The sequence below is a fragment of the Dufourea novaeangliae genome, unplaced genomic scaffold (genome assembly GCF_001272555.1).
Source record: "Dufourea novaeangliae isolate 0120121106 unplaced genomic scaffold, ASM127255v1 scaffold130, whole genome shotgun sequence".
Classification (NCBI taxonomy): Eukaryota; Metazoa; Arthropoda; class Insecta; order Hymenoptera; family Halictidae; genus Dufourea; species Dufourea novaeangliae.
In genome coordinates, this window is record NW_015374004.1 from 624,118 (window position 1) to 638,024 (window position 13,907).

A 13,907-nucleotide genomic window follows, 5' to 3' on the forward strand; every position below is an offset into this window, starting at 1 on the left:
TGTATGAAATCCGAAACTTTCGGCGAAAGCTTGTCGAGCTGTACAAAACGTAAGTGCAGAGAAAAATATTCATCGCTTTTTTATAGAGCATTCATGGAAAGTTTCCAGCACCTGAAATTAACACGACGACGAAAGACCTAAGAGTGATGATTGTTTGCATCAGGTGTAATATTCGTAACGTTCACGTTCCTTTCGATGTACCTTATTTATCGTAACTGCGCACTACTAAAATCTACACTCGCTGATTTTATTGAAGTGAGCATTAACACACGTACATATTTGTTCTTTAATAGAGAATATTATTTCCTATGTTATTTTCGTGCTAGTAAGGTTCTCATCACCACACATGCCAAACACGAAAATTGTTATGTTACTCTAACACAAAGAAATAAAAGGGTTAACGTAAAATACAATATTTTCATTGACACCCTTGTGAAGTGACAGAATCAGAAATGAATAGAATTGTGTTTCACTTATAAAGTGAATTTAATGTAAAATCAGTCCATACGATCATTGGCGTAGCCAGGGGGGAAAAGTGGCTTTTGCCTCACCTTACAAGAAAAAAAATTAGATTTTGCCCCCCCCCCCACACCCTTTCCAAGGTACAAAATTTTTGCGTAATATTTAATATTGCAGTATAATTTAAAACACGACCAACAGCCTCTACATATTAACAAACCACATACATTTGCAACAATTTATGACTTTAAAACCAAAATAAAATGTATCTGGCTACGTACAGCCTTTTTCACTGTGGCAGTCGATGTGTTAATATTTTTGCCCTCCCCCCCCTTGCCTGATAACCTACGCCCATGCATACGATGGTGGTTTAAATGTAAATTGGAAAAATCTTGCTGGCTCTAGTACCTATATTCTTTTATGAGAAAATCAATTACGATATTCGAAAGATAAAAAGATAATGGACTTTAATCGACAAAAGATTCTTGTATAATTCTCACACAAGTCATTCTCTACGTTAATTTTTCTAGCCGTCTTCGATTAAAACAAATCGTATACAGGGTGTGAAAAAAATGTTCGAGAAAAAACTTTATTAACGAGATATTAACGAAAAACGCCGACCAATCAGAGCACGAGTCTGCCAGCCGAGCTCCCGCAGTATAACGTTGGCTACCAATCGCAGCGCGTAGTCTCTGTTAAATTATTATAAAAGTAATATAAAAACATGGTTTATTTAGAAAATTATTTTGAATGTAAAATTTTTAATCATTTTATACGAAACTGAGTTTGGTCAGGTCAATTTGGACAAAAATTTGTCTTCTTTATGTTTTCTTTTGCCTTTGATCGGTCCGTATGACGTCTTTTGTGTGAATAACATAATTTACATGCTTATTATAGAAGCATTTTTTTGTTTTGATTTTCTTCAAAGATTAGATGCTGTCTTCAAAGTAATGGCAGACATATACCCAGTAACAGGAAATGTAAATGAATAAACAAAACTAAATAAACTGTTTCGAAGAAACGTTTTTGTTAATAACTTTTTAATAAACAATGACCGCCAAGTACAACCTTCTCAATGCTACTCAGGGTGGACAACATATTAAAAGGTCATCGAGATCGGAAGGTTGTACTTTTTTGTAAATACATATTTATCCATTTTTCTAGAATAAGCTAGTAAAATTTTGCGGGAAAAACATCCTGTATACATCATGGGAAATGTGATAAACGTTTTAAAAAACGTGATAAATTTGTGATGATGATAAACAAAAAAAAACGTAAATCAGTAATTTCAGTGTAATTAACTACAATCTTTTTCCAATATAATACACTAAATGTTAACCAGATGCAATTTGTTCTGCGTGAATATATCGAAAATATAGCATCGTTTCCATATGAATGTCTAAAAATACACGCATACACAATTCATTTTTAACACTTTTTATTTTCGTCCATTTATTTATATATTTACAAACTCGAAAAGAACGGATTTCAATTCATCAAATGGGGAACGCGACAGGTACTCCCGAACTCGTTTTACGAAATTTCGTTGCAACGAATTCCGCTGAATAGAATACACAAAGCGCAAATATAACCTGTACAATTCGGTCTTATTATTCGTTTAAAATTTTCAGTCAAAATCGCACCAGCTTATCGCATAGCCGGACAATCGGAACGAATCCTAACATTACGCTGTCGCAACACTCAAAACTTAAGTCGCTTGGAAACCTTTCTGGTACATGAAAGATTCACGTACGATTGCATTTCGTTCGACTTAAAAAGCAAAATTTTCAATGAATTTAGGCGTGAAAGCGGTATAAAAGAGGACTCGGATGGTCGGGATACGAGATTACGCGATTACGAAGCGAGTTTCGAGTTCCGTTTTAAAACAATTGTCACGAACCATCGAACAAAGATTTCATTTTCACGTTTACTTAGGTGGCTAGGCTAAAGTGCCTATACACTTTCGGCACAATTATTTACGCGAAAAATAAGCGTGGTAATTACATGTATTACGATTAATCCGTTATCTCATTGACAATGGTACTTTCTTCATTGTTTTATAACAGTTACGTGTCCTTTTTAGGGCGACATTGTCTATATACGCATATATGTATACAGGGTGTCACAAAATAGCTTCGACTCCCGGAAATGAGGGGTTCCTGGAGTCGAAGCAATTTTGGAACATACTGTACATGTATACCTATATGTTTTCCTGTGTATAATATATAAATACAGCACGCATTCGTTATGTACAAGCTTTCATCAGTGCTTTCTGTATCACTTTCATTCTCACGCCTGCTTCTTCATATACATTGTCTCCTTTTCTTTGCCTTCCTTACCTCTTCACCGTGTTCATGACGATGATCGGAGAAAGTCCAGACTGCGCGCTTGTTCTTCGGTTTATTTGCTTACACGGATAAAGCTTGCGGGAGAACTACGCCAAGAAACTATACAGGGTGTAACAAAAATGTTGTCCGACACAGAAATGGGGCACTCGGGGGGTGAATTGGAACAAGTTTTTCCTTAGCAACAATGTAATCTGAGGCTTCGTTACCGAGATATTAACAAAAAACCCCGACCAATCAGAGCGCGAGTTTGCCAGCTGAGTTCCCGCGCTAGCAGTAGCTACGCGCTACGACTGGTAGGCAGCGTTACCGCGGGAAATTGGCTGGCAAACTCGCGCTCTGATTGGTCGGAGTTTTTCGTTAATATCTCGGTAACGAAGCCTCAGATTACATTGTTGCTAAGGAAAAACTTGTTCCAATTCACCCCCCGAGTGCCCCATTACCGGATCGGACAACATTTTTGTTACACCCTGTATAGCTTTCGCCAAACTCGTCCAACGGAAGCTAAGGCTGTTCCACGAGAGAAGGTATAGCTGGTTGAAAAATATAGCGTTAGCCATAAACGTGGCCGACCCTTAAACCAGTTGTACTCGATCATAGGGAGCCCATTGGGTCCCACGCACTCAGGGTCGTACGGCATTTGCAGCTATGGTGTTCCAAGGAATAAAACGAAAAAGACTGGAATATTTTAAAGAAATTTCCGTTTTCGTAAGCATTCATCAAGAAGTAGAGCCAGAAGTATTTTAAATTTGAAATTACTACGCTACAAGATCTTGTTTAATTACATTAAAACGGAAAAACCGATTCCAAATTGATGTCGAATGCCCCTGAACGACGGTCGAGCACAGTTTTTACAACCCAAGGGTATCGAATGACAGAATTAGGTTACCGAAACACATAATCTTTAGGGTCGGTCAGGTTTATAGCTAACGCTATATCTTTGAAATAGCTATACTTGCTTGCCGTTCAGGTTTCGTAGGTCTATGCACTGAACGCCTGTTGTCATGAGTCACTGGCTCGGTTTCCACTGTACACATCAGGTTTTACACGAGTGCTGGTATCTATTTAAATAATATAGGTATTCAACGGAAATTTATTTTTATAAAGCAGCGTTCTATTTAAGGGGTCACAGTAAAGGCTCCATGAGAGTTGAATTGGAAGTTCCTCATTAGAGTTTCTACATCATCGCCACCACTGGGGGCGAACTCAAGCGCATAATTTATCCCCCCCCCCCTCCGCTGCTTTTGTTGCCAAGTTTCGGACCTCGGGCAAACAATAGATTTGTGAGGTGTTGAAACGATTCACGGTACACCGTGAAAGTTTTGAAATGGTCCCGAGTTTCAAACTCTCGTAGAGCCTTTACTGTATATGCAATTTCGAATTTCAATACAGTAGACTCTAACTATATTGCCATGGTCGGGGCTGTAGGAGAGTAAAATGGCAATGAGTTCAGTGCCCCTTCCATGCTAAGTTCTATTGTCATAGCCTCCGCATCAGCGCCTGCGCAAAAGTTGAACCGTGCTGGTGTGCCAGCGTACGCAACGTGGTAGGAGAGCGAATTTGTGTGCTGGAATGTTCGTGTGAAGGGGAAGTGTCTCGCGTGGCAATATGTTAAGTGGCAATATAGTTAGAGTCTACTGTATTATTAATTTCGAAATACATGCATTTGTGATATTGATTACAACGATGTTATTTCTTTTAAAAAACCCATAATTTTCATTTGATATGACTAATTAATAGAAATTAAAAAGCGATACTTATACTTTATGTAAACATGAATTTCGATGCTCCAACCTTTTAATATTTTTTGTTACACAGACCTTGTTGATTTTTTTTGTCCGCCATTTTCAGATTGTTAATTGAAAGTTAATATATCTTTCTTTTTGCTTTTGACTTGCATAGTTATTAGGATTAGTTGTTGAAACATGAAGAATTAAACAGTAATACGTCGATGAACTGGCCGTTTGTTCGTTGAAACGATGATGTAACTATTCTCAGCTCACGACTGGAATAGTTTCTGGAACAGTCACTAGTTCCGAGCATTTATTTCGAGTAATTCTATTTTTAAGCAAATTGCTTTTCATTATCGTTTAGACGCGAATAAACGCGGCCGTGCAATTACACGTAAATCATCTTATACGGCTGCAGTTTAATGTATATTACTTCCTCGTGCGTTAACTTTTTTTACTTTTACTACAACCGTATTTGTATCCGTAGAAGTCTCATTTACTGCCACCTACCGAATTACTGTCATCTCAGACTGTTTTACTTCAAATTTCAAATAATAAATAAACGTTGTGAAGTTATACATAAAGAAAATTCTACGATAGAACGAGGAAATTGATACGATAGAAAGAGCAGCACTTAATTTCCTTTTTCCATTAATTTTTATAAAATGATCCAAAATGTTTAGTTGATTGAAAGAGTAAAAACGACTTCTTTACTAGCAGAAGGGAAAACAAGGAACGTACTAAAGAAAAGAATATAATTGTAATATTTGAGCTAGTAACATAATAAAATGTAATGGTTTAGATAATATAAAGATCATAGAAAATAACATCGATCATAATTCAACGATTCGTTAAATTTTTGTTAGTTTAATATTTGGGTGACAGTGATTGGTACAAGCGTTTCAATAATTTTTTAATTACTGTCATGTCAGTAATTGCTTACAAAAACAAAGCTTTACGCCATTAATGTCACCAATACGATCTGCAGTCACATGCAATCTAACCTGAAAAAGTGACAGTATTTGGTTTTGGTGGTAGTACATTGGGATGTCAGTTATTCGATCGAACACGTTTTCCGGATGTCAGTAACAACTTTCGAGATATATATTTGAAACTAATTTATAAACAAAATTAGTTTTAAACAAAAGTTGCAACACATATTTCCTTCAATGAAACATATTAAATAATAAAAAATACAAATAAAAATTTATGTTTTTGGTCAGTTAATACAAAAATTATGCGATAGTGTCAGTGTAATTTCTTAAAGTGTGAGTAATTGGATCTTTTACCCTAATCATTCCTTCGAGATATTTCTCTGAATCATCTTGTTTTGTTGTAGAATGCGCGCATTTTAAGTATTACCGCGTATATTTTGACTTATTCATGTTTAGAGTGTGCGCATAATATGCGTCCGTGGTTGCACTGTGATTAACGTAATACGGGAAAAATTGAAGTAGGCCTTAAATTTATGTGATTCATGCGATTTCCTTGTTCCCTGTCGTCCTAACGCGCCACAAGTGTTTCACGATGGTGGCCGTAATAGTGCGGTTCCCCTAATTAACTGATGAAAAATGGAGTATTAAGTACGAGTTCAATGTGTCTTTTGGTCCGTTACATTTCTACTTTTATACATTGTGTTAGATCGTGCAGCTGTCGGGCACGATAGCTTACAGTGGACAGTAATGTGCAGGGCCGTTCCTGGGTTGTTAGCCGCCCGGGTGCAAAAACAGTATCGCTTATTAATTTAATATTATTCAATATAAGAATTTAATATGCAATATTTATATATTTATAAAATAAGACCATTCATTTTTTAAGGATCTTTGTTTCATTTTATGAAAATAAAGATCAATAAAAAAATGAATGGTTTTATTTAAAATGAATATTATATTCCATATATAAGTACGAAACTAACGCATAATGTTTGTAATAATGATGTTATGGTTGATAAATAACGACTATTAATTGCTTACACGAATTTAATTCACTAAATATGGCTAAATGTCATATGCTATTTTGGGCTGTCCCTAAAGATAGTTCCTTCTTGTACACGAGTACTGTTACGAAGATTACATATACAATTAATTTGATTAAATTCTGTTGGTCTAAAATTTGTCATAATCATCAGAAAACTTATGATTATTATTCTTACTAGTCCAAGTTTTACATATAATAAACAATCTGCCCCTGAGTTTGGCCGCCGAGGGCACCTTCTGCACCCCCGCCAGGAACGGCGCTGGTAATGTGTACAGCTTTAATTAAATTCACCACCGTTCAACGAACCAATTGAAGCGAACACAATAAGACCATTCAATGCTTTGTCGTTCCTTTAATTTCGTGTCGAACTATTATTCAAAAAGTTATTTCGTCGATAATTATATACATGGTTTGATGCAATAATGCCATTACTTCTTTGTTTTATTCTATTGTTTCTCTTTTTTGTACAGTATCGGAACATGAAAACAATTCGTTTATTTTAAATATATCACTTTTATTAATTGTCAGTTTTATTGATTGTAGCACCACAAAACGTGTATAACAAAGAGCAGTATAAATAAAATGATTGGTCGTAAAGTCATAACAATGCTTGGATAAAAAAGCGAAGTAACGCGAATCGGAGGAATTGAATGTAAGGGCTACTGTACTTTTACCGTCAGCCGCATTCAACGATGACACTGTAAATTATACAAAAGGCGGGCGCCATTAAACGGGACATAAATTAATATCTCCGTGATCAAAGAGGTCACGTAGTCATACTCGGTGTCCGAAAGAACAAAATGAGCTTGAAGGACGACCTATGCTTGAACGCCGTTTCAACGCTCGCTGCCTAAAGTTCACTGACAAAGAGACCTCAGAAATCAAGGAATTAAAACTCTCAATTCTGACAATTGTGTCTGACAAGGAAAGTTTTCCAATCCGCAGGTCCCTATTTTAATGAAATTGTGCGGGATTGTAGAGGGCATCGAGTTAAGCATAGAACAATTTTTTTTTTCGGCCGATTTTCACTTTAAGGGGGTAAAACCACTCCTTAAAGTTTGCGGAATTTTCCATTTTTTAAATTATATCTTGTTAACCGTGAGAGACAGAAAAAAATGTCTAATAAGCGAGTTTCATGGTTTTCTGTGTACAATAATATGGTGCTAAAAAATTACCGAAATAGAATTTGTTTATAACAAAACATTTTTTATAACTTCATTTTACAACTTATTCAAATTTACATACTAACAAAAAATGATGAGCATTTCATTCTAAATCTAATGGTATGTATATATTTTGTCCGACTTTGAAATGCGTTAAAAAGTAGAAAGTAATTGATATTTTTGTTATTATTTATGCAGAGATGCAACGACTAAGAAAACTTATTTTGTCTTACTAAATAGCATATTAAATATATTACGATCTTTTCAGAGGCGGCGCAAAATCAATATACGTTAAAATGTATAAATACGTACACGGATAAAAAAGTTATACAAAATGTTTTGTTATAAACAAATTCTGTTTCGGTAATTTTTTAGTTTTTTTTCTGTCTCTCACGGTTAACATGATATAATTAAACAAATGGAAAATTCGGCAAACTTTAAGGGGTGGGTTCACCCCCTTGAAGTGAAAGTCGGCCGAAAAGAAAAATTGTTCTATGCGTTACTTGATGTTCTCTACAATCTCACGCAGTTTCATTAAAATCGGATCCTGTAAGTTGGAAAACCTTCTTCGTAAGTCACGTTACATGACGCCTTAAAGACGCCCATTTTACGGCTATTTTAGGTCTAAGGCGCCTTTAAGCCGCTTTCAAGGCGTCATGTGCTATGTGGGTAAATTAGGCTCTTCAGTCGGCGCATCGAACACTGGCTGCATAATTCATCGGTTCTTAAAAATCTTCCAACTAATTTCTGAAACAAATAACGACAATGCACACTTCTGCATACATCCTCCCTTGTTCTCGAGTCAGCTTCCCAGATAGCACATGACGCCTTGAAAACGCCCATTTTACGGCTATTTCAGGTCTAAGACGTCTTTAAGCCGTCTTCGAGGCGTCATATGCTATCTGGGTTGTTATACTCAAGACAACGAAGTTTGGGATTTTTATACAGGGTGTCCCACCTAACTCTGCCACCCTTAATTATTCTCTTATTTGTCATGGTACAAAAAAAATGGTTCGAGAGAAAGTTAGTGTATTTTAGATGGATTTTTTTAAATGGAATGCCCTATTTTTTGTTTGCCATTACAAACAGGGGATCGAAACGTATCCAACAATGTGATCACACTATGAACTTGAAATGACCTTAGGCTGCAAATTTCGCACGTAGCTGGTTGAGGTGGAAGTTCACGGAAAATGAATTGTAGAAACAAAATAAACGCCATAATCGCATTATTTAGTATTTTAGTGTGTGTTCAAAGTGTTATCACCCCATAGTGTGATACAGTGTTGGATACACTTTGATCTCCTCTTCGTAATGACATACAAAAATATGGCATTCTATTGAAAAAAAAAAATGTTACCATCGGGGAAATCTCAGAAAGTATGACCTTGAGATGACCTTCAATCTCATAGCCTCATTTCCCCCCTAAAATACACTAACTTTCTCTCGAACCATTTTTTTGTACCGTGACAAATAAGGGAATAATTAAGGGTGGGAGAGCTAGGTGGGACACCCTGTACATTAGGCCGAAGGATAAACGATTGATTTGATAGTCGATTTACTAGAATACTTTTTCTCTTGTGAGTCTGTTTGTTCGCGTAACGCAGAAGCGTGCAAGATGAAAATGTTTCCAGCCCGTTTGCTATGCGAAAACGGTTTCGCTTACGATTAGCCAAGCAATTATGTAATTTACAGGGCTGTGCGGGCACCCGACCCGTGGCTCCGAAATCCCGTGATTTCGGGTGCCCGCATATCCCTGGTGATTTAATTTTCGACGAAGTAGTTTCTCCCGCGTATCGTCTACAATTTGCAATTAACCTTAGAAATAAGCTATGCACTCGTCGATAGACAAAAGTCTTTTCGATTTAAACGTTTCACCGTTACAAAGTTCACATTAATTTAAATTCGAACAATCTGGACTTCTTCCAAGATAACGATCGATCAACATTTTAACTCCACATCGCAACGAATGTACAGAGGCTATAGCCATTCACGTTGTAGATCGCATTTTCTTAAGTCTTCAGTGATCTTTCGCCAGAAGAAATTCTAAAGAAGGTAAAGAAGATCGCACCGTCACATATTTTCTCAGCATGAGTGCCCTGTACACTTGTATTTATAAAAGACTCCCCCCACCCCCTGCTCCATCTTCCCTCCTTGCTCATCCATTTCTCTGTCTCTCTCTCTCACACACACACAAACATATACACACACATTCACTCGTTCCTTTTGTCAGGCGTGAGATGACTCGACGCTAACACGGCCGGGAATATTGAAAAAGGCACTAATCCTCAATCATCCGAGAAATTAAATGTACAAAATCAGTGCGGCCGTAGAGATGCCGAATCGACACGTACGAAATTTACCGACAGGCTCTGGTTTCCCTGATTCCACCCACCCCCCCCCCACCCTTTACTTTCATTCTTACGTCTAATCGCTTTAACTGGAAAGCAAACTGCCAAAATCGAGGTCCGTTTGGAAGCTTGGATGTCTAAAACGTTGACGACGTACCAAGGAACGTCATTCCACTTCGGCCAACGTGGCATTTATACTTTCGCAGTTATACTCATTTCATTTTGGCACTTCATTTCTGTAAATGGATTGCAATACAATATGGCTACGGTAAAATGTCGATTATTTGATTATCGATTAATTAATAAGTTATACGACGGATAAAAAAATTTCACGCTGCGTTTTGGCAGTACAGTGGACTCTTACTATATTGCCATGGTTGGGACTGTAGGGGTGTAAAAGAGCAATGAGTTAAGAACCCTGTTTTAAGAAGTTTGTACTTACGTTCTGATCGCTATGTATCAAATTATAATTAGCTTTGAGAACAGCAACTAGAGCAATCAGAACAAGCCGTATTCAAAGTATCTTATGTGTAACGGGTCAATCTTCACATAAAGTCAAAAGAAAATGGCTTAGCATCTCCCAAGTACAGTGGACTCTAACTATATTGCCATGGTCGGGGCTGTAGGCGAGTAAAATGGCAATGAGTTCAGAGCCCCCTGCATGCTAAGTTCAGTAGTCGTAGCCTCGGCCTCAATGCTGGTGCGACGGCGTACGTAACGTAATGGGAGAGCGAATTTGTGTGATCGAAAGTACGTGTGAGGGTGAAGTGCCTCGCGTGGCAATATAATTAGAGTCGACTGTACAGTAATTTATATGAAGCAATTCATACCTGACGCAGATTTCGGCGTCAGGTTTACGTCCTGTTTGCGTCGATTTTGCAGCTGCAACAATTTTGATACGATCGACAAATGTCAATTTTGATTCTCTGCCAGTATCAATACAGTCATGGAGACGTTGACACTAGCAGAGCGTAAAAGGAAAATTATTTCATTATATATGTCTTATAATATATGAATCATATAGATCAGAACGGAAAAGGAAGTATTGGTATCATTCGCCCAGTCAGTCAAATTTTGTCCAATGCCTGTTATAAAGTAATGGCTACAAGTTTCATGCAAGATTTGCTGTAAACAACTTGCGCGCACATAGGCAGCAAATTGACAGCATCATGTGCAGCAATTTCGCTTGCACGAACATTGTTCCGGTTTTGCCCCCATTTTGACATAGGTTATGTTGCAGGACTTGCTGCCAATTTGCTTTACCATTATGTTTTTTAGACAATTTTTGTCATTTGTTGCTGGCAATTTGCTCGAAACTTCTACACAACTGATTATCAGGGTACATACTTAATATCATTTTTGGATATTACCGATAACGCTGACGATATTCGCGTACATTATTAAAGTGGAACACCATGTTATACACATAAAATTAGAAAAGTTTCATGAATAAAAATACTGTAAATAGTTTTGCAGTATTGTGTACAATGAAAAAATGAAATTTAGAACAGTAGTATGGAGCTGTTTCAGCTCTCCTAAACAGATAGCAAACAAAACAACTATTTACATCATCGTGGTGTTGACTAAATGTACAGAATAGATGTAAATATTTAAATATATTCTGTTTGTAATATTGTAATTGTTTCCGTCCAAAATCTCATTTCCTGTATTTGCTTCATATTACCGGTTACTCAAAACTTTCGGTTTTCTACGATTCTGGATAATTGACATTTTACCGTAGCCCTAACGAATATAAACATATCACATGCCGTCGATAACGCAGAGACAACAATTCAGACGAAATCACGGACATGACACTTCTACATTTAATAAAACAGTAGCAAAAATTATGGCACTAGATTTGCTCGTTATTGATTGAATTTCAATATTTGAACTTTTATAAATTTTCTAAAACTGTGCGCAATAACGATCAATACTGACGAAAGATGTATATTTTCTCGAAATAGTCGACTTAGACGCCCACGGTTTGGCAAAGTTCTTGATGCGCTTGAAGTATCTAGTTCATAACAGGTTTCGCACACGTTCATTGGAATGTATGCGAAATGTATGGAATATCGAACTTATATTGGTAATAGAGCTGTGACTTTATAAGATACCCGTGAGATATCCGAATATATGAGACAGTCCAGAATTTCGATTTGGAAGTCGACTGCAGCCGCGTAGACATACTGCGCTAATTTAATATACTGCGTTACGCTGCAAAACCATAACTTACTCATTCTTATAATATAACAATATAATAATATGTATTATTAGTATATAGTGCTAAATAACGCAGTATACGCGGTTGCGATCGAATAATTATAATAATATAATAATATATATTATTACATGATTATAATTATTATTTTTATTATTCTAATATCATTTCCAGTTTTTCTCAGTTTAGTTCAAAAAGTTTCAGGAATCTTGTATTTAAATGTTGCGCGTATATGATATTGTGAAACTTTACTGTTTTTTTTTTTTGGCATAACTGTTATTTAACATTCGTCGTAATTACAGCGTTCTGTTTACATCAAATGTTTGTGTCTAGACGATTTTTGTTATGGATAATAAAACAGAACAACGAGTTTGCATTAAATTTTGTGTTAAAAATAAAATTAAATGTGCGGATACGGTAACTATGCTACAAAAATGTTATGGTGACCTTGCTTTATAGAAAAGAAATGTGTACGTGTGGTATAAACACTTTGAAAGTGGTCGTGATTCTGTTAAAGATGATCCTCGTTCTGGAAGGCCATCAACATCGAAAACTGATGAACAGATTGAAAAAATCAGGTCTGGGTTAGGTCGAAAATAGAAAATTAACCATCAGAGAGATTGCTGATGATACCAACTATTCACAGCCTCTTGCATGACGATTTGGACCTGCAACGTGTTGTTGCAAGATTGGTGCCAAAAGAATTGAATTTCTTGCAAAAATGGAATCATGTTGAAATCTCAAAAGACATGCTTCCTAACGTGCGACTTTTTCTTGTTCGATCGACTCAAAAACCACTTTGGGAATGCATTTTGATAGCACCGAAACCATAAAACAAAAATCGTAGGCGGAGCTGATGTCTACACCAAAAATCGAATTCCAAAAGTGCTTTGAAATCTGGATCAAACGTAGGTGCATCGCGGCCAATGGGGACTACTTTGGAGGTGACAATGAGATTTATGATGAATAACATTGTATTTTTGATTTTATAAATAAATTCCTGAAACATTTTGAACGTGGTAGTATTCCGGTCGTTGCCGATATCGATCGAAAGTGGTCGAAATACGATCGACCCCCAAATCGAGATTCTCGACTGGCTCAATATTCGAATATCTCATGGATACTCGGGTAAAACTACTAAGCTCTAATTGGTAATTCTTCATAGTGCATCAAGTACTCCGTACATATTCTATTCGGAGAATAATACAAAAAAATGAAAAGAAACGAGACAATCAATGTCGGCAGTGTACGGTTCGATGGCACGCGTAAACTCGGGCCGCAGATTTGATCTTCCAGCACGGAAGATCGCAAATCGAACGCTAGAATAATTTGCAGTCGCAATCGTTTCTACGCGAAACTATTTATCTTTCGATGTTAAAAGCTGAAGCGTGCAGACGTGTCCGTTTCAGTCTGAGCAACGTTCCTTGAAAACGTTCGCCTCGCTGGCAGTCGTGTCTGAAAGTACCAGGCGGATACCTTGACGAGCAAACTTGGCTTCCGCTAGAGGAAAAAGTGACGTAGTGGAAGGGTTTCCAACCATGCTCCTGCCTTTAGATATTGGGAATTACTGAACTTTATGCCAAATTAACATTCGATTTAACATTTATTTCAATACCTAGAACAAATTTACCAAGTGGTAAGTACCCTTATGCCAATTTTTCCCC